Below are 21,538 nucleotides of genomic sequence, written 5' to 3' on the forward strand. Positions count from 1 at the left end.
AAGCCCAAAGCCAGCCCTTCACACACAATTCTCAATCCAGAAGCCTTCAGCATCTCACATTCAATCCCACAGTTTCCATTCAAGATATTATGGCAGGTGTATTCCAGTTCTGTTTCTGGATTTCACAGTGGGTTTCCTAAGGCCAGGTCTAGACTAGAAAGTTAAATTGATAAAAATTGTCTTGCATCAGCCTAGTAGTGCATGTGTCTACATTTACGATGGTCTCCTTCTGATGTAAACAGTCCATTACGTCAACATAGTAACACCACCTCCCCAAAAGGAGCCAGGAGCAATCTACTAAGGTAGATGAAGTGCAAGTGCAGATACCACATGGCCTACATCAACCCTCAAAGTCCTCCAGGAACCTTCTCACAATGCCGACAGTGGCCGCTCTATCCACAGTTGTGAACTCCAGTGCCTAGGGCTCACAAAGACTGGGAACCACGCCCCTTTAAAAGGCATTTTTGAAATGTCTTTTCCTGATTTCTCAGCTTGGCAAGCACACCAAATGTCCCTTCTTGTGTGCAACTGCCCAACCAACTAGGCCAGTTACATGATCTGGACACACGCCTGCCTGGAGTAAACTGGAGGCGTTGGATCTCCTGGGCCTATTGGGAGAAGAAGCTATGCAGGCACAGCTACGGAGCAATCATAGAAATGTGGACATTGACAACCAGATTGCCTGGGGGTTTCAGGAGAAGGAGTATGATAGAGATCAGCAGCAGTGCCGCGTGAAAGTGAGGGAACTGCCGCAAGCATAACAGAGTCAAGGAGGCCAACTGGCAGTCTGGAGCCAAGTAGCAGACCTGCCACTTCTGCAACAAGCTACATGCCATATGTGGCAGAGACCCCGCTGAACACCATAGATACCTCCAAGGATCCTGAAACACAGCCCCCAACTGTGAACAGTGGAGGACCAAGAAGAGGAAGAGATTGGGAGATCTGTGGCAGGGGGACCCAGCTACGCTGTGAGCCAGGATCTTTTTGAGACTCTGCCGAAGTATAGCCAGTCTCCTCAGATGAGCATGCAGGAGCACATGAAGGAACATCAGGTAAGACTGCATTTTTTTCACTACAATTTGTAAATGGAGCCATTGCCACCTGCCCCAATCCCAAGTCTGAAGGACAGAAGTATTGACTTTTAATTGTTTCTTTCTTTTCCTAGTCATACAGCTAGAGATTGAGTGGTATCTACTTTCCAGGCTCTTGTATGGACAGTTATGTGGGGAGGTGGGGAGGGCATGAGGAGCGGATCATTTATGTACAGAGGAATTGTATTTGTGCGAGGATAGCTCAAAGAAACTTTCAAAGGAGTTACTCTGTAATTCTGTTCTGAAGGCTTCTAGGGTGGCAGCCTTAATTTTTCCTCCATGGTAGGACGCTTTCCCACACCAGTCCATGATGACTTCAGCAGACACCATTACAGCAAACAAGCTAACAGCACAGCACTCTGGGCACCTACAGGATACCAGCAGCAGCTGTCCTTTCTGTGCCTCCTAGAATCATAGAATCTCAGGGTTGGAAGGGACCTCAGGAGGTATCTAGTCCAACCCCCTGCTCAAAGCAGGACCAATCCCCAACTAAATCATCCCAGCCAGGGCTTTGTCAAGCCTGACCTTAAAAACCTCTAAGGAAGGAGATTCCACCACCTTCCTAGGTAACACATTCCACTGCTTCACCACCCTCCTAGTGAAAAAGTTTTTTCTAATATCCAACCTAAACCTCCCCCACTGCTACTTGAGACTGTTACTCCTTGTTCTGTCATCTACCAACACTGAGAACAGTCTAGATCCATCCTCTTTGGAACCCCCTTTCAGGTAGTTGAAAGCAGCTATCAAATCCCCCCTCCTTCTTCTCTTCTGCAGACTAAATAACACCAGTTCCCTCAGCCTCTCCTCATAAGTCATGTGCTCCAGCCCCCTAATCATTTTTGTTGCCCCACCCCCGCTGGGCTCTTTCCAATTTTTCCACATCCTTCTTGTAGTGTGGGGCCCAAAACTGGACACAGTACTCCAGATGAGGCCTCACCAATGCCAAATAGAGGGGAATGATCACATCCCTTGATCTGCACGCAATTTATACAGCCCAAAATACCGTTAGCCTTCTTGGCAACAAGGTTCACACTGTTGACTCATATCCAGCTTCTTGTCCACTGTAACCCCTAGATCCTTTTCTGCAGAACTGCTGCCTAGCCATGCGGTCCCTAGGCTGTAGAAGTGAATGGGATTCTTCCGTCCTAAGTGCAGGACTCTGCACTTGTCCTTGCTGAACCTCATCAGGTTTCTTTTGGCCCAATCCTCTAATTTGTCTAGGTCCCTCTGTGTCCTATCCCTACCCTCCAGCGTATCTACCCACTCCTCCCAGTTTAGTGTCATCTGCAAACTTGCTGAGAGTGCAGTCCATGCCATCCTCCAGATCATTAATGAAGATATTGAACAAAACCAGTCCCAGGACTGACCCATAGGGCACTCCGCTTGATACCAGCTGCCAACTAGACATGGAGCCGTTTATCACTACCCATTGAGCCCGATGATCTAGCCAGCTTTCTATCCACCTTATAGTCCATTCATCCAGCCCATACTTCTTTAACTTGTTGGCAAGAATAGTGTGGTAAAGTCAAGGAATAACATGTCCACTGCTTTCTTCTCATCCACAGAGCCAGTTATCTCATCATAGAAAGCAAGTAGGTTAGTCAGGCATGATTTGCCCTTGGTGAATCCATGCTGAGTGTCCCTGATCACTTTCCTCTGCTCTAAGTGCTTCAAAATTGATTCCTTTGCATCCAAGAGTTGTAAAAGAGCTCCATGAGGAGTTCTCTGAAACATTAATGTTAATTTTTTAACAAGTCTTGGAACATTATGGAAGTTTCACAAGACTGGAAGAATGCTAGTGGTGTACCATTTTTTTAAAAGTATAAATGTGGTTGTCCTGGGTATTTATAGGCCTGTCAACCTAATACCAACCCTCAACAAGAGAATGGAGCAGCTGATATGGAACTTGATTAACAAAGAATTAAAGATAATTATCAGAGTGGTAGCCGTGTTAGTCCGTATCAGCAAAAAGAACAGGAGTACTTGTGGACCTTAGAGACTAACAAATTTATTTGAGGATAAGCTTTTGTGGGCTAAAGCCCACTTCATCGGATGCATGCAGTGGAAAATACAGTAGGAAGATATATATATATACACACAGAGAACATGAAAAAATGGGTGTTGCCATGCCAACTGTAACAGGAGTAATCAGTTAAGGTGGGCTGTTAGAACCACCTGATCAACATCCTAAACAGCAAACAGGGAAAACACTCTATGTACAGTATCAGAGGGGTAGCCGTGTTAGTCTGGTTCTGTAGAAGCAGCAAAGAATCCTGTGGCACCTTATAGACTAACAGACGTTTTGCAGCATGAGCTTTCGTGGGTGAATACCCACTTCTTCAGATGCAAGTCATCTGAAGTCTTGCATCTGAAGAAGTGGGTATTCACCCACGAAAGCTCATGCTGCAAAACGTCTGTTAGTCTATAAGGTGCCACAGGATTCTTTGCTACTCTATGTACAATGAGCTGTTAAAACTGGATACTCTCATAAAAAATCAACCTTCCACACAAACGTCCTAGTGGCTGGACTTTACAAAACTAGACAAGCCATTTACAACACACACTTTGCTTCTCTACAAAGGAAAAAGGACCCTAAACTATCTAAACTACTACATGCCACAAGGGGCCACAACAGTGGCTCCCTTTGTTAGGATATAGATATTCAGGCCTGTGTGCAAAGGCCTAGACTTTAAGAATGTAGGTGTATTCTTATCACTTAGCTAGTTATAGAGGTATAAAGGAAAGACTCAAAAATCACTGTCTGTCTGTGTAATGGCCTTCTCTTCCTGTGACAGTCTGAGGCCCTGTTTAGTCACACTGAAATCAGGCAATCTGGGGCTGTTAGGAAGATGATCGGATCTATCACCTCCAGAGAAAGGGAAGAGCCTAGAAGATGTAAAAGGAAACTTAGTCTGATAGCATCCTGTCTGGCAAGAACTCACTTATCAATAGACACAGCTGGAAAACCCTTATGTTTGCATAGCTGTAGTTGTGAAATCCTCACTTCTGTATTGTTTTGTATGTTTATTTGCATGGTCTCTGGTTCTGTGATTGTTTCTGGCTGCTGTATAATTAATTTTGCTGGGTGTAAACTAATTAAGGTGGTGGGTTAGGATTGGTTAGTTAAATTTCAGTAAAATGATGGTTAAGGTATAGCTAAGCAGAATTCAAGTTTTACTATATTGTCTGCAGTCAATCAGGAAGTGTGGGGGGGGGATGGGAACAGGGACTGGGGATGGGGGAATTGGGATCATGTTTTGCTAAAGGGGGAAATGGGAACAGGGGATGGGAACAGGAACAGAAACAGGGACACAGGCTCTGTGGTATCAGAGCTGGGAAGGGGGACACTAAGGAAGGAAACTGGAATCATGCTTGCTGGAAGTTCACCCCAATAAACATCGAATTGTTTGCGCCTTTGGACTTCGGGTGTTGTTGCTCTCCATTCATGTGAGAAGGACCAGGGAAGTGAGAGGGTGCAGGAATAAGCCCCCTAACACCCTTTACCCACCCAACAATATTGTTAATCTATCCAATTATACTCTTAGCCCAGCAGAAGAATCTGTCCTATCTCGGGGCCTCTCCTTCTGCCCCTCCATCCCCACGAACATAATTCAGTTCTGTGGTGACCTAGAATCCTACTTTTGATGTCTCCGACTCAAGGAATATTTCCAACACACCTCTGAACAACATACTAACCCACAGAAACCTTCCTACCAACACTACAAAAAGAAAGATTCTGGGTGGACTCCCCCTGAAGGTCGAAACAACAGACTGGACTTCTACATAGAGTGCTTCTGCCAATGTGCACGGGCTGAAATTGTGGAAAAGCAGCATCACTTGCCCCATAACCTCAGCCGTGCAGAACACAATGCCATCCACAGTCTCAGAAACAACTCTGACATCATAATAAAAAAGGCTGACAAAGGAGGTGCTGTCGTCATGAATAGGTCAGAATATGAATGAGAGGCTGCTAGGCAGCTCTCTAACACCCCATTCTACAAGCCATTACCCTCTGATCCCACTGAGGGTTACGAAAAGAAACTACTCCATCTACTCAAGAAATTCCTTGAAAAAGCACAAGAACAAATCTGCACAGACACCCCTAGAGCCCCAAGCAGGAGTATTCTATCTGCTACCCAAGATACATAAACCTGGAAATCCTGGATGCCCCATCATCTCAGGCATTGGCACCCTGACAGCAGGCCCTACGCTACCAGCAAACCTAGCTATCTTCGAGACACCACTGACTTCCTGAGGAAACTACAATCCATCAGTGATCTTCCTGAAAACACCATCCTGGCCAGTATGGATGTGGAAGCCCTCTACACCAACATTCCACACAGAGATGGACTACAGGCTGTCAGGAACAGTATCCCCGATAATGTCATGGCAAACCTGGTGGCAGAACTTTGTAACTTTGTCCTCACCCACAACTATTTAACATTTGGGGACAATGTGTACCTTCAAATCAGCGGCACAGCTATGGGTACCCGCATGGCCCCACAATATGCCAACATCTTTATGCCTAACTTAGAACAACGCTTCCTCAGCTCTCATCCCCTAATGCCCCTACTCTACTTGTGCTAAGGTGCCACAAGTACTCCTCGTTCTTTTTAAAGATAATTATGTAATTAGTACAAATCAACATAGGTTTATGGAAAATAGATCCTGTCAAACTAACAATATCTTCGTTGACACGATAAGAAGTTTGGTTGAGAAGATGAATGGACTCTAAGATGGATAGAAAAAAAATGGCTCTATGTCTAGTTGGCAGCTGGTATCAAAGTGGAGTACCCCAAGGGTTGGTCCTGGGACCGGTTTTGTTCAATATCTTCATTAATGATCTGGAGGATGGCGTGGACTGCACCCTCAGCAAGTTTGCAGATGACACTAAACTTGGAGGAGTGGTAGATATGCTGGAGGGTAGGGATAGGATACAGAGGGACCTAGACAAATTAGAGGACTGGGCCAGAAGAAACCTGATGAGATTCAACAAGGACAAGTGCAGAGTCCTGCACTTAGGACGGAAGAATCCCATGCACTGCTACAGACTAGGGACCGAGTAGCTAGGCAGCAGTTCTGCAGAAAAGGACCTAAGGGTTACAGTGGATGAGAAGCTGAATATGAGTCAACAGTGTGCCCTTGTTGCCAAGAAGGCTAACAGCATTTTGGGCTGTATAAGTAGGGGCATTGCCAGCAGATCGAGGGACATGATCATTCCGTTCTATTCGGCATTGGTGAGGCCTCATCTGGAGTACTGTGTCCAGTTTTGGGCCCCACACTACAAGAAGGATGTGGATAAATTGGAGAGAGTCCAGCGGAGGGCAACAAAAATGATTAGGGGGCTGGAGCACATGATTTGTGAGGAGAGGCTGAGGGAACTGGGGTTATTTAGTCCGCAGAAGAGAAGAATGAGGGAGGATTTGATAGCTGCTTTCAGCTACCTGAAAGGGGGTTCCAAAGAGGATGGATCTAGACTGTTCTCAGTGGTGGTAGATGACAGACCAAGGAGTAATGGTCTCAAGTAGCAGTGGGAGGTTGAGGTTGGATATCAGGAAAAAACTTTTTCACTCACAGAGTGGTGAAGCACTGGAATGGGTTACCTAGGGAGGTGGTGGAATCTCCTTCCTTAGAGGTTTTTAAGGTCAGGCTTGACAAAGCCCTGGCTGGGATGATTTAGTTGGGGATTGGTCCTGCTTTGAGCAGGGGGTTGGACTAGATGACCTCCTGAGGTCCCTTCCAACCCTGAGATTCTATGATTCTATGGTAATAATGTTGACATAATATACTTAGACGTCGGTAAGGTGTTTGACTTTGTACCACACAACATTTTGACTAAAAAATGATTATATAAAATTAACATGACACACATTAAATAAATTAAAAACTGGCTAACTGATAAGTCTCACAATATAATTATAAATGGGGAATCATCATCAAATGTGTATTTCCAGTGGAGCCCTGCAGGGATCAGTGTTTGGCCCTGTGCCATCTAACATTTTTATCAGTGACCTGGAAGAAAACAAAATCACCACTGATAAATTTTGCAAATGACACAAAAAATGGAGGAGTGGTCAATAATGAAGAGAACAGGTCACTGATTCAGAGTGATCTGGATTGCTTGGTAAACTGGACAGAAGTGGACAATAGGCTAAATGTAGAGGTCTAGGAGCAAAGAATGCAGGCCATGCTTACAGGAGGGGGACTCTATCCTGGGAAGCAGTGACTCTAAAAGAAGATTTGGGGGTCATGGTGGATAATCAGCTAAATGTAAGTTGTTCCCCAAAGACCTCATGTGACCCTGGGATGCATAAACAGGGCGATCTCAAGTAGGAGGAGAGAGACTATCTGGCAGTGGTGCAAGTGCTGCTGGAATAGTGTGCCCAGTTCTGATGCCCACAATGAAAGAAGGATGTTGATAAATTGGAGAGGATTCAGGGAAGAATTATGAGAATGATTAAATGATTAGAAAACACACCTAGATTAAAAAAGCTCAGTCAATTTAGCTTCACAAAGATAAGGTTAATGGCTGACTTTATTACAGTCTAAAAGTATCTGTAGGGGGAACAAATATTTGATAGATATTTGATATTTGAGTCTAGCAGATAGAGGTATAAGGTGACCTAGTGCCTGGAAGTTGAAGCTAGACAAATTCAGACTGGAAATAAGGGGTACATTTTAACAGTGAGGGTAATTAATCATTGAAATGATCTACCAAGGGTCATGGTGGATTCTCCACTACTGACAATTTTTAAATCGAGACTGGATGTTTTTCTAAAAGATCTGATGTAGGAATTATTTTGAAGTAGTTCAGTGTCCTGCATTATACAAGAGGTCAGACTAGATGATCACAATGGTCCCTTCTCACCTTGGATTCTGTGCACATCATGATAATATCATTCATTCCTCTCCTGGAGTCGTCTTATCCTCTGACCAGACAACCTGCACATCTTCATTTCCCATTATATTAGCTTTTTTGTTAAAGAACCGTCAGAAGGCATTTTTGGTGCCCCATGGAATGTTACTTCTGCACAGAAGTAACAAAATAAGGGGCAGTCAGTCCTGTGCTTTGGGTTGTTTGTTTTTTTTGTTTTGTTTTTTTGGCAAGGCCTGCTACAAGATCTACATAGGCTTGATGGACTCCATCATTAATGAGGATGAAGAGTTTATCTTCTTGTTCCCCAGTAATGTAAAATACGGCAATGAATATTGGAAATGTAGAAAAAATTAAGTTCCCTTGTGGGGCAATAGGAACCAATTTGGCACTCCCCCTCATTACTGAACGGGAAAGAAATATATTACAGCAGGGGACAGCGAAGTTCTCCAGCCAGAAAAGCAGACACAGAAGCAGCCAGGGCAAGTTCTGCAGCAGGGACTGATGGGTAGTGATGATGTCATCAGGGTGCTGACTACAGTATTCACTCTGGACATTATCTCCCCTGCTCTCATTGGCTGTTTGCTGCAGCCCAGCATCAGTCTTCTTACCTCAACCTCACTCCATCTGCCTCCATGTTCTCCCACCATCCTCCCCTCCCTCTTCTTCCCTGCCCTGAGTGCCTCTCCTCTGCCTTCTACAACCCTCTTCTTTCCTTTGTCTCCTGGTTCAGCTCCTCCCCTCCTCTCAAAAACCAACCAAAAATTAAAAAGAAATCCCATCCCTCCACCTAAAAGTCATGGTGTTATCCCCCCATTTGGAGCCCATCACTCTGCTCATATTATATCTTGCATCCGAAGAAGTGGGTATTCACCCACGAAAGCTCATGCTGCAAAACGTCTGTTAGTCTATAAGGTGCCACAGGATTCTTTGCTGCTTCTACAGAACCAGACTAACACAGCTACCCCTCTGATACTATTATTATTCTACTTCAGGTGCAAACTCTCACTCTCTGCTGAATATTTACAGACATGAAGATGGAGGATTAATAGATGTTTCTTCTATTCTCTTCCAGGTTTGGGCTCTGGGCCCCACATCTCTATTGCTGACTACGAGGCCGGTGGGATCCGTGTGGTGTGTACGTTGGGTGGGTGGTACCCAGAGCCTGAAATGCTGTGGAGAGATTCTAGTGGGCAGCTTGTACCATCACTGTCCCAAACGAAATCCCAACAGGCAAATGGCCTGTTTGAAGCTCAGATTTCTTTTGTTATAAAAGAAAGGACACATCCTGGTTTGAATTGTTACATAAGGAATCCCCGCCTCAACAAAGAAAAAGAGTCAACAATTTACATAGCAGGTCAGTTCCCATCACAGCCAGAGCAAGTAATTGCCAACAAACATTACTAATGATAAGACTATATTAAAGTTATACTGTATATGCGCCCAGGGCTGCTCAAAGAGTATTCCATGTGCATCTCCTGACAAGGGGTGTGCAAACTGCTTGTACACACTAGCGTGACCAGGGACATCTGCTGGTGAGCCTGGTGCCCACCCCATTGGGTGGGGCTGGGGGCAGTACAGCCACTGGAGGAAGTGCCCTGTTGTTTTTGTGTGTAGTTCTGGTCTCACCATCTCAGAAAGGATATAGTGTAACTGGAAAAGGTTTAGAGAAGGGCAGCAAAGATGATCAAGGGGTATGGACCAGCTTCCATATGTGGACAGGCTAAAAAGATTATGGCTGTTCAATTTAGTAAAGAGACGACTCAGGCAGGTATGATAGAGGTCTATAACATCATTAATAATGTTGAAAAAGTAATAGAGAAGTGTTATTTACCCCTTCACATACCAGAAGAACCAGAAAACACTCGATGAAATTAATAGGCCACAGGTTTAATACAAACAACAGGCAATACTTCTTCATACAACACAATTAACCTGTGGAACTCATTGCCATAGGGAGTTGTGATGACCAAAAATATAACTGGGTTCAAAAAAGAACTAGATAAATTCATGGCAGACATGTCCATCAATGACTGCTGGCCAGGATGTTATGGATGTGATGTGATGTTCGTCCATCGTTTTCGAAGAAGACCTTAACATCTATCAGGTTGTGAGCTGTCCACAGTGCTATGATGTAATCCCATCCTGAAGGTGACCCTTAATCGCTCACTATCAGAGGCAAGGAGGGAAAGGCAAGGGTGGATGTCTCCAAAATGACCCTGTTCTGCACACTCTGCCTGAAACTCTGGTACTTGCCACTGTTAGCAGACTGGATACTGGGCTAGATTGATCATTGGTCTGACCCAGTCTGGCTGTTCTTATGAGAACTGGGTACAGATTCATTGACAGAAAGGGGAAGGCAAATTCGAAGGATGCTCATGTCTGTGTTCCCAAGGGATGCAGAGGTGGATATGGAGGTACCCCAACAGGTCCCTGTGATGGGAGATTGGTTGTGGAGGAGCAATTGCCAGGGTGTCCTCAGGGCCCCATCATACTGTAGTCTCAACAGACAGTCTGGCCATAACAAATAGGCCTAACCTAGAAAACATGAACTTTGCACTCGCTGATAATCTAAATCCAACGGTGGGCAGTGTCTCCCTGACTAAATATATATAACTTGGGAAGGCAGACAAACATGGAAACCTCCAGAGATGGCAAACTACCTGAACTATTAGGAAATAATGTATTAAATTCTTGTTGCACTAGAAAGAGGAATGTTGTGGTGATGGGTGTAGACAGCACTTCCACCAATAGATGAAGCTGTATCTTTATCATAGCGTTAAGTAGGTATATTGTACATTATTATGTTGTATTTGATCTGCAGGGTCTATCAGGAAGTTCGGTCCTGGCTGTGATGCTGGAGTTGTTACTTGTAGTGTTCCAGTGAACCCCTATGATTCTATAAGCATTGCATTATATCATGTGTGAAGCAGCATTAAGGCTATGTTGCAAGTGAAGAAGCAAATCAACAAAGTGTATTTGGTTTTTTGAGTGACTAGTTTCTGTCTATGTAGGGCCAATCTACCCAGCAAAGACAGAAATGCCAGGGACTTGCCTACAATATGGTTGACCCCTGCCTTGGTTACCATGGAATTCCTTCTCACCGTGTAGGTAGGCCCTAACTGTGTTCTGTAACAGGTCAAAGCTTGCACTTCCATTGGCTTCAGAGTGAAATCTGAAGGAACCTTATCTCAGTAGGGAATTTATCTGGAGTCTCAAGAAAGTTTTTCCCGCCCAATCACATTATGTTACTTTTGTGTGCAGAAGTCCTGCTGGTGGCATGATTCTGTCACTATTTCCAGCTTAATTAGGCTTTCTCTTCCAGACCCGTTTTTCCCAAGGACTTCCCTCTGGATTGTGGCTCTGGCTGTAGTGTCCTGGGTTTTCTCATTTCCCCAGCCATTTACTATTGTTGGATGCAGCACAGAGAGAAAGGTAAAGTAATAGTGGGAGATTCCTTGGGTGAAACTGTTTCAGTTGAGAGAAATGCAGCAAATGGAGCTATTCTTTACATCTCACTAATGAATTCAAACCTATTTTTAGTGTCAGATAAAAACTACATTAAACTGAAAGTCAGGTTGGGAGTATGTATCTGTAACTCAAAGGTGCATGTTTTATGTATCCCAGAAGCAAACATCACAAGCCTGACTAATTCAGCATAAAAAATCCCCAACAAGCTAAGGTCTGGAAGCACACGGTAAGACCATCCAAACAGTCTTAATTCTGCCATTTAGTGTTACTGTTAGCAGGACTAGTATAAGGTTGTTTTAAAAACCTTACTCATTTTCAATATAACTTGCTCACACACTGTAAAAATATATTCCATTTCCACCTGCCAAACACGTTGCAGTCAAAACGGACGTCACATCTGATTTGCTGTTGCAAAGCAGTGAGATTTTTTATGTTGATGCTTATGCAATGTGAGTATTACGGCATTGTTCATGCGCCATGGAATACATTGTGTAAAGAGAAATAACTGATTAGTCAGCTAGGCAATGCAGACAGGGGTGATGTGTGATTGTTGAAAGTGGAGACGGTTACAAACTCCAAGCTCCGTCTCTCCCGGGCGGGACGCGGCGACGGTTACAAACCGCCCCGGGAGCAGCTCGCGCAGCCGCCGCCGCCCCAGCCCGTCTCCCGCCGCAGGAGGCACCCGCGCCCCGCAGCTTCCACCGGGGCCCGGCTGCTCCCAGAGCCGCGCCCCGCCCCGCCCCGGAGCCCCCCGGGCCCCGCCGGCCGCCCCGTTTGATCCGCCTCGGGCCGGGGCCCGGGCCCCGCCCATCCCCTCGCGCCGCCCTGCGGTGGCTGCGGGGAGCGGGAGGGGCTGGCAAGTGAGGGCAGCGCGGGGGGGGGGGCGGCAGCGGCTTCAGCAGCGGTCACTGCGCATGCCCCGCCCCCGCCCTGTGGTGGCAGCTGAGGGCAGTGGCTTCAGCAGCGGTGACTGCGCATGCCCCGCCCCCGCCCTGTGGTGGCAGCTGAGGGCAGTGGCTTCAGCAGCGGTGACTGCGCATGCACCGCCCCCGCCCTGTGGTGGCAGCTGAGGGCAGTGGCTTCAGCAGCGGTTACTGCGCATGCCCCGCCCCCGTCCTGTGGTGGCAGCTGAGGGCAGCGGCTTCAGCAGCGGTTACTGCGCATGCCCCGCCCCGACTAGCCGCTCGCGGGGAGCTCCCAGGTGCCGGGCTCCCTCTCTCGGCTCCGCGGAGCCGGGGCTGGACTTCCCGGGGCACAGGCCGCCGCCCCCGCCCCCGCCCCCATTGGGAGCCGAGCCTGCAGGTGAGGGGGGGCCGGGCCGGGAAGTGACTCTGCCCCCACGGCCCCTCCCCGCCCCAGAGCTCCCCGCCCCCCGGCTCTGCCCCCCAGCGCCTGCAGGAGCCGGGCCGGGGCCCGAGTCCCCCCCCCCCGCCCGAGGGGCAGAGCAAGGGGGGGGGCTCCCGCCCCCCGCCCCGGGCAGTGCCTGGCCTGGGGAGAACGGGGGGGGGCAGGGAGAGGAACCGCCGGGTCCTGCCTGGTGCCCGCGCCGCTGGGGGGACGCGCAGCCCTGGGGACAGGCCAGGGGATCCCCCCCCCCCAAAGAGGCATCTTTGACTCTGCTCTTCGGCTGCACAATTTTACCCTTTTCAGTTGCTTACAAAGTGCTGAAATGACTAGAGGGAGCTTGGGTCCGAGCTAGTCTGGCTGCGCCTTTGTTCATCTTCAGGGTAGAAAGTCTCTCTCCAGAATGAAAAAGTGTGATCAACTTTTGAACTAATTCGGTAGCAGAAGGATTTAGGCTGGTAAGTTTATACATGAGACAGAGAGAATTCCTAGGTCAGACATGCTTCTCTCTCCGCTCTAGTTAAAAATGACATAAGAAAATAAGTATCAGAGGGGTAGCCGTGTTAGCCTGGTTCTGTAAAAGCAGCAAAGAATCCTGTGGCACCTTTTTGCAGCATGAGCTTTCGTGGGTGGAAGCTCATGCTGCAAAACGTCTGTTAGTCTATAAGGTGCCACAGGATCCTTTGCTGCTTTTATAAGAAAATAAGATTGGTCAGACCAAAGGTCCATCCAGCCCAGTATCCTGTCTACCAACAGTGGCCAATGCCAGGTGCCCCAGAGGGAGTGAACCCAACAGGTAATGATTAAGTGATCTCTCTCCTGCCATCCATCTCCATCCTTTGACAAACAGAGGCTAGGGACACCATTCCTTACCCATCCTGGCTAGTAGCCATTAATGGACTTAACCTCCATGAATTTATCTAGTTCTCTTTTAAACCCTGTCATAGTCCTAGCCTTCACAACCTCCTCAGGCAAGGAGTTCCACAGGTTGGCTGTGTGAAGAACTTTTTATTTGTTTTAAACCTGCTGCCCATTAATTTCATTTGGTGGCCCCTAGTTCTTATATTATGGGAACAAGTAAATAACTTTTCCTTATTCACTTTCCCACATCACTCATGATTTTATACACCTCTATCATACCCCCCTAAGTCTCCTCTTTTCCATGCTGAAAAGTCCTAGCCTCTTTTATCTCTCCTCAGATGGGACCCGTTCCAAACCCCTAATCATTTTAGTTGCCCTTCTGTGATGTGTGTGTTTTCTGAGGGTTGAATAACTCTCCGTTCTGCGCACACGCTGATTTCTTCTTTCATTTGGTAAGTTTTGTTTATTAACTTAGGATCTGATTTTGCCAACACTTCCACACATGCTTGTCTTTAGCCATCTGAGCGGTCTCATTGACTCTTAAATCACTGTTTCTGGTCAGGTTTGAAAATGTCTCTCAGATTTATTCCTGGTGGCAGGGACAGAGCCTGTGCTATAATCAAATGACCAAGGCCTGGAACTTTAATTACGGGACCCTAAAAGTACATTTCCAAGTCCATATTCAGGCAGTGGAATAAGTGGCCTGGTATCAATAGCTCTGGACACTCAGAACCAAACCCCACTGTTGCAGGCTCAGCGTTTTTGAAACTCAGGCCACTTATTGAGATAACTGACTGGGCCCTAACTTGATGTTGCTCGTTTGTTTTCTTGACCCCAAGTAGAAGTTCCAGTTTCCAGACCTGACGTGATCTCCTGGCTGGAGTGAAAGGAGGAGCTGTGGGGCCCCAGTCTCCAGGGAGGGGAGGAAAGAGAGATACTGAGATGTGCCCACAGAGGTAAGGAATTGGCAAAAGTGGCTCCGAAACTGTTTTTTACACCCTCATGGGAAATGCCACTCCTGAGTTTTCACCAGTCCCGTGTGCCCATGTAGAAACAAACACTCTCCTCCATATTCAGATGGGAATGAGGTAGCAGAATTGTTCCCTTCTTTCTCTCCTTGGGGAAAGGATTTGGGGGCAATTGTTCGGTTTGTTTCTCCTTTCCCACTCCGCTTTGTGATGTCCCCTTTTTTCTGCATCTCAGTGGGTGACTCCAAACTGGATTATCTCTCTGTCCCAGCAGGTGATGGGACGGTGAGTGAGACCGAGGAGGAGAACCCTCAGCTAGGAGTCCGGAGCAGGTGGAACCACATAGGACAGTTTGGGAAGATCCAAGGTGACTATTTCCCAGTGATCGGGGATGGGAAAAACTTGTAAGACCCAGCCCAGGCCACAGGGGCAACAGGGAAAAGAGCCAGGGCAGAGACAGGGTTCCACCTGTCACCGGAGCAGAGGGGTTGGAAAAATCAAAGAAACTGCTCAGCTCACAATCCCCACTGGAGAGAGACCCAATATGTTTGGTGACTCTGGGAAAAGCTTACCTGGGAGTTCAGCCCATATTACTCAGCAGACAATCCACTTGGGGAAAAAACCATATAGATGTGCTGAGTGTGGGAAAAGCTTCTCTCAGAGTACTACGCTCATTAACCATCAGAGAATCCACACAGGAGAAACACCCTATACATGTTTGATCTGTGGGAAAAGCTTCCGATACAGTTCAGTCCTTGCTACACATCAGAGAAAACACACTGGAGAGCAACCTTATAAATGTCCTGAGTGTCAAAAAACATTCAGTGGCAGTGGAAACTTTAACAGGCATCAGAAGATGCACACAGGAGAGAAGCCCTTCAAATGCACTGAGTGTGGGAAAAGCTTCAGGGAGGGCTACCACCTTGTTTCACATCAGAGAATGCACACGGGAGAGAGACCCTACGGATGCCCTGACTGTGGGAAACACTTCTCTGACACTGCTGGGCTCATTATCCATCAGAGAATCCACACAGGAGAGAAGCCCTATATGTGCCCCAAGTGTGGGATCAGCTTTGTCCAGCCCTCACAACTTGTTAGACACCAGAGAATCCACACAGGAGAAAAGCCCTATAAATGCCTGACCTGTGGGAAAAGCTTCAGTGATAAATCACTTTTAAATCAACACCAGAGGATCCACACAGGAGAAAAACCCTATACATGTACGACCTGTGGGAAAAGCTTCCGATACAGTTCAGCTTTTACCACACATCAGAGAAAACACACTGGAGAGAAACCTTATAAATGCCCTGAGTGCGGGAAAAGCTTCAGTAGCATCACAACCTTTAACGGTCATCGGAAGATACACACAGGAGAGAAGCCCTTCAAATGCTGTGATTGTGGGAAAAGCTTCAGGAGGCGCCCAGACCTTAATGTACATCAGAGAACACACACAGGAGAGAAACCCTATAAATGCCTGACCTGTGGGAAAACATACCGATGTAGCTCACACCTTTCTAAACATCAGAGAAGCCACACAGGCAAGAAATCTTTAAAGTGCCCTGACTAGGGAAGGGCCAAATGAATAATGTCTCTGCCAATTCCTGTGAATCTCAGAGCATCAGGCCAGGCTGGAGTGGCTGTGTAATGGGGATATGCAATGGTTCTAAAGCAGAGAATAAAACCACATTCTGGGGACAGAGTCGTGCAGAACAAGAGGCTGGGATGGGATTGGTTTATGATCTTTCAAGAAGCTCTGAACAGCTTCTGATCAACGCCTACATTTAAGTTAATTCCCCACATTTGTCAGTTCAGGCCATAGTCAAGGAGCATGTTGGATTCCTCGTTGACCACTAAGCTCTCACATAGCAGCATCTGCAAGTAATGTTCTCTATCATCTCCCCTTGGCTAGGAGATGCTGTTCCCTCCAGGCAGACAAAAATCCGGCCTCAGTTACTTACAGCTTTGTCACCTTTCAGCGGGCTGCAGCAATGTGATCTGCCTGGCCATGTAACCATCAGTGCCGAGGGACCTTCAGCTAGTACAGAACGCTGCAGTGCATCTTCTCTGCAGCACAAGCTCCTGTGAGCATATGCCTGTCCTCCACTCCCTACATGGCCTGCCTCAGAATATCAAATTATGTTCAAGATCTTGGTCCTTGTCTTCAAGGTGCTGCATGGCTTGGGCCCGGGTTATTTAAAACACTTCCTAAAGCTCTGTGAAGAAGACCATGGACAGCAACTTTGCAACTCTGGCACATTGAAACTGGCCACAATAAGGGTAAAGTTTATTTGTGCGGAGACAAAACTGCCTTGGTGGCCAGACTCAGACAATGGAATGAACTCCCCCAGGAGCTAAAGACCATCACCAACCTGACCACCTTCTGCTCCAGATGTAAGCCACATTTCTTAGACTTTGCCTTCTGTAGTATAAATACATATCGACACATGTACTTGTCGCCACAAACAAAAGCTACCATAATAGAACTCTTCCCTGCACACACTTCTCCCCCAGGAAATGATGAGAGAACAGACATGTGACAGAAGGTTGCTTACAGCACCACTAAAAGATGCTCACATACTGTGGGGATGAGCCTGGTGTAAGCATCAACACAGAATAGAATTCGGCTGCCGTGTAGCTACAGTCTGATTTTCTTACTCTTTGCAATTTAGCGTCACAGACTCATTGAGGATTAGGGTTGAAAAGACCTCAGGAAGTGTCTAGTCCAAGTTCCAGTGTCCCTCTAATTTTTCCCACTCGTGTGCGGAATGAATCTTGTTATGTGACACCAACATGGAGGTGCTGTGTGACAGATCACCTCCATATTGGGGTGTATGTCAAAATTAGTGGGGTGGGGCTGAGGGGTTTGTTCAATGTGTGGGAGAGGGTTCCAGGCTATGGCAGAGGGTTGGGGTGTGGGGCTCAGGGCTCTGGGGTGCGGCTGGGGATGAGGGATTCAGGGGGCAGGAGGAGGCTCAGGACTGGGGCAGAGGATTGGGGTGCGGGGCAAGGGCGAATGAGGGTGTTGACTGACGATAAAAATATATAAATACACCAACCACATCAGCTTATAGTTTCTGGTAAATCTATTCAGCCCCAGTTTCAGAATGTGTGTTAAATTGACTTGCTTTCAGATCATATCTGTATAGAAATTCCATTAAAGCACAGATGTATAATTTTCAATTCATGTATGTTTTTATATAGGATCAAAGAGACTGTTGTATTGGGACCACATGGCCTTTACCTCTCACTTTCCCAACTCTCCTCTATCCCTTGCAGTCTGTCTTTCACCTACTCTTTCTGCTCCGGTTGCTTTCAACAAAAGGCAAGAGTAATTTTCTCTTCTTAATTTGGTTGCCTTGAGTGTTGTCACTTTCTCCTTTGCCTTGTGTTTTCAAGCAACAGGTCTTGATTTTGTTTTGGTGTTTCTCCTACCTGCCCAGATTTTCATCAGCGCCCTTTGGGGGCTCCTCTGATTAGGGTGGCTAAAAATCACAACTAAAATGTTTATTTAAATTATGACATTTAAATATAGTTTTGTTTTGTTTTAATTTAAATCAAATGTCTTATTTACATATTGCTAGTTCTTCTGTTCCATTTTATGGTCTTAAATTGTCAAAGTGATGTTTTCTATTTGTTTGGTTTTTTAGTTTCCTAAGTGTTAATCACATCCCAGCCTCCTGCCCTGAGCCCCCTCCCGCATTCCAAACCCCTCATCCCCGGCCCTACTCCAGAGCCTGCACCCTCAGTCAGCACCCTCACCACCTTCTGCACCCACTCCCTTGCCTCAACCTGCAGCCCCCTCGACCCCCCCGCACTCTGAACCCTGCATTTTTCGCCACACCCTGGAGCCTAGGGGGTCCACACAATCTAATAGCTCTGGACCCCCAGAAGAGCTACTCTGGCCCTGGGTGGAGACAGGCTGCGCCGGGACTCAGGCCAGAGGACTCCACCAAGCTGTCTCCCCACCAGCAGCACGGTGCTCCAGGGGAAGGGGCCTCTCTCTCCCTGCCAGGCACTGGCAACATGGAGCTCTGGGGGAAGGGATCTCTCTCCCCCCGCTGACAGCAGTGAGCTCCGGGGCTGGGAGAGAGGCCTGCAGCAGCCCATCATGCCGCAACTGACTCCCCTCCCACCTACCTCTCCGCTCTCCAGGCCCTTGCTACATGGGCCCTTTATAGCTGCTGTGCGACTGCGCAGCTAAGAGAACTTAAGACTCCAATCCCCTGCTTGAAGCAGGACCAACCCCAACGAAATCATCCCAGCCAGGGCTTTGTCAAGCTGGGGCTTAAAAACCTCTATGGGAGATTCCACCACCTCCCTAGGGAACCCATTCCATTGCTTCACCATCCTCCTAGTGAAATAGTGTTTCCTAATATCCAACCTAGGCCTCCCCCAGTGCAACTTGAAAGCATTACTCCTCGTTCTGTCATCTGCTGCCACTAAAAACAGCTGAGCTCCATCCTCTTCAGGTAGTCGAAGGCTGCTATCAAATCCTCCCTCATTCTTCTCCTCTGAAGACTAAATAAGCCCAGATCCCTCAGCCTCTCCTCATAAATCATGTGCCCCAGCTCCTTAATCATTTTCGTTGCCCTCTGCTGGACTCTTTCCAATTTTTCCACATCCCTTCTGTAGTGGGGGGACCAAAACTGGATGCAATATTCCAGATGTGGCCTCACTAGTGCCGAATAGAGGGAGTAATCACTTCCCTTGATCTGCTGGCAATGCTCCTACTAATGAAGCCCAACATGTTATTAGCCTTCTTGGCAACAAGGGCACACTGCTGACTCATATCCAGCTTCTCGTCCCCTGTAATCCCCAGGTCCCTTTCTGCAGAACTGCTGCTTAGCCAGTCGGTCCCCAGCCTGTAACAGTGAATGGGATTTTTCCATCCTAAGTGCAGGACTCTGCACTTGTCCTTGTTGAACCTCATCTGATTTCTTTTGACTCAATCCTCCAATTTGTCTAGGTTGCTCTGGACCCTATCCCTATCTTCCAGTACAGCGATAGGGTCCAACTTTTCATTTCTACTTGATAGAACGTTATTTAATAAAATGGATACATTCAGGAGCAATAATGGTCTCCATGAGGTTGGAAATGCAATGTCTTGACCTTGGCCTTAGGATGACGATTTATTTGCGACTTTCCTGCTGTGCAGGAGGAGAAATAACATGGGTCTGAGTTTCTCAGATTCATTCATCTGCAAAGGAGAAGACTGTGAGAATGGGCCTTCGTGGGGTGAGATGGGACCTTCAGGAAAGTCTCTTGATGTGTTTCATTTAAATTACAGAGTCTAGCAGGGCTCTGCTGTTTATTCCCCAAAGTTACCATGAATTCATAGATCTAGAAGGTTTAGCTCATTGGTTCTGAACCCACGGCCCGTGGGCCACTTGCAGCCCAATCAGCATGCAGCTGTGGCTCATGTGACATCCCCGGGACATTCAGGTGGTACATATGTTGGGTGGATGCAGCCCACATAACACAGAGAGAGCTGCATTGTGGCCCACAACGGTAAATAGCTTGAGAACCACTGGTTTAGCTAGATGACTGAGTTGCTGAAGCAATGTTCCCTCTAATTTTTTATATCCATATGCAGAATGAATTTTGTTACGTGCACCAATAAGGAGGTGATATGTGATAGGGGAGGGGCCGAGGTGTTCAGAGTATGGGAGGGGGCTCAGGGCTGAGGCAGAGGGCTGGAGTGTTGGGGCTGAGGGCTCCAGCAGGGGGTGCGGGCTCTGGGGTGAGGTCGGGGCTAAGGGGTTTGGGCTGCAGGAGGAGCCTCAGGACTGGGGCAGAGGGTAGGGGTGTGGGGAGAGAGGGCTCCTGTTGGGGGTGCAGGCTCTGGGGTGGGTCCAGGGATGAGGGGGTACAGGCTGCGGCAGCCCTCTCTCTGTGCAGCAGCCCGGGGCCAAGGGAGAGGTGCCTCTCCCCAGCTGTGGCAGCTCTGGGGTTGGAGCTAGGAGAGCAGCAGTCTACTGAATGTGTTAACCCTATTTGTATGCATGTATCATTTCTGTGTCTGAAGTTAGAAATATGAGGTATACATTTGTTTTGCTAATGTAGTCATACTACATTAATGGTATTTCAGGAACTGGATGGCTCCATTGAACTAGAACTAGTTGTGAATGGTTTTGTTTTCCTGTAAGTCTTCCTGGGGGGGTGTGGGCTAGCCCATAAAGTATGGAGCCTGGGGTCTCACAGGGACATGTGACCATGTCACCTGATACTGGAATCCATCTGAAACCAGGTACTTTCCCAAAGGAACTGGGAGGGTCAAGCTGAAATCAAGGGCTCCTGCCTTTTGCCAAACCTATAGAAGGGGATGAAACAGGACAGAAGCTGCGGCCAGTCGTGAGGAAGCCCCTGCTTATCATCCAGGACGTCTGCTGGAACTAACATAAACTAAACGGGGGAGGAGCGGGCCCGGACTAGAAATGAGTCTAGTCTGTAAAAAAAGCTTATTGGAACATCTCTGAGGGTGAGATATTACATGTAACCAGTTTCTTAGTCTATTAAGCTTAGCCTTGCATGTGTGTTTTATTTTGCTTAGCAACTTACTTTGTTCTGTCCGTTATCTCTTCTAATCACGTAAATCCTACCTTTTATACTTAATAAAATCACTTTTGTATATTAGTAAACCCACTGTAAGTACCGTATTTTCCGCACTATAAGGCGCACCGGATTATAAGGCGCAGTCTCAATTACGGGATCTATTTCTGTACTTAACCCATACATAAGGCGCACCGTATTATAAGGCGCATGCTAAAACATACGGTCTACAAAAAAAGGTAACGGTGTTCATAGTGTAGTAAAAAGGTAACGGAAGCAAAACAGTGAGTTTAGTTGAACTTTATTCTACTATTTAACAATACACTCACATTGATTAAAAAATAATCTTCTCCCACAAATCCATCAAAGTCATTGATGTT

General features: G+C 47.1%; 1 protein-coding gene and 1 long non-coding RNA gene across 2 annotated transcripts in view; both read left to right on the forward strand.

The window, feature by feature from the left end:
• Nucleotides 1-188: 188 nt before the first annotated feature.
• On the forward strand, nt 189-11,705 carry LOC123371958. Its single transcript, XR_006580022.1, has 3 exons — nt 189-1,052; nt 9,041-9,322; nt 11,291-11,705. It is a non-coding gene; the product is annotated as an uncharacterized LOC123371958 (long non-coding RNA).
• Nucleotides 11,706-12,672: 967 nt separating this feature from the next.
• LOC123371948 (butyrophilin subfamily 1 member A1-like) overlaps nt 12,673-21,538 on the forward strand; it is a 57,865-nt gene continuing 48,999 nt past the window's right edge. Inside the window, exons 1-3 of the mRNA XM_045019863.1 lie at nt 12,673-12,738; nt 14,484-14,597; nt 14,884-14,976. The gene's annotated coding sequence lies outside the window, so the exon portion shown is untranslated. The remainder of the gene's footprint in view (nt 12,739-14,483; nt 14,598-14,883; nt 14,977-21,538) is intronic.

The sequence above is a fragment of the Mauremys mutica genome, chromosome 5 (assembly GCF_020497125.1).
Source record: "Mauremys mutica isolate MM-2020 ecotype Southern chromosome 5, ASM2049712v1, whole genome shotgun sequence".
NCBI classification, from domain to species: Eukaryota; Metazoa; Chordata; order Testudines; family Geoemydidae; genus Mauremys; species Mauremys mutica.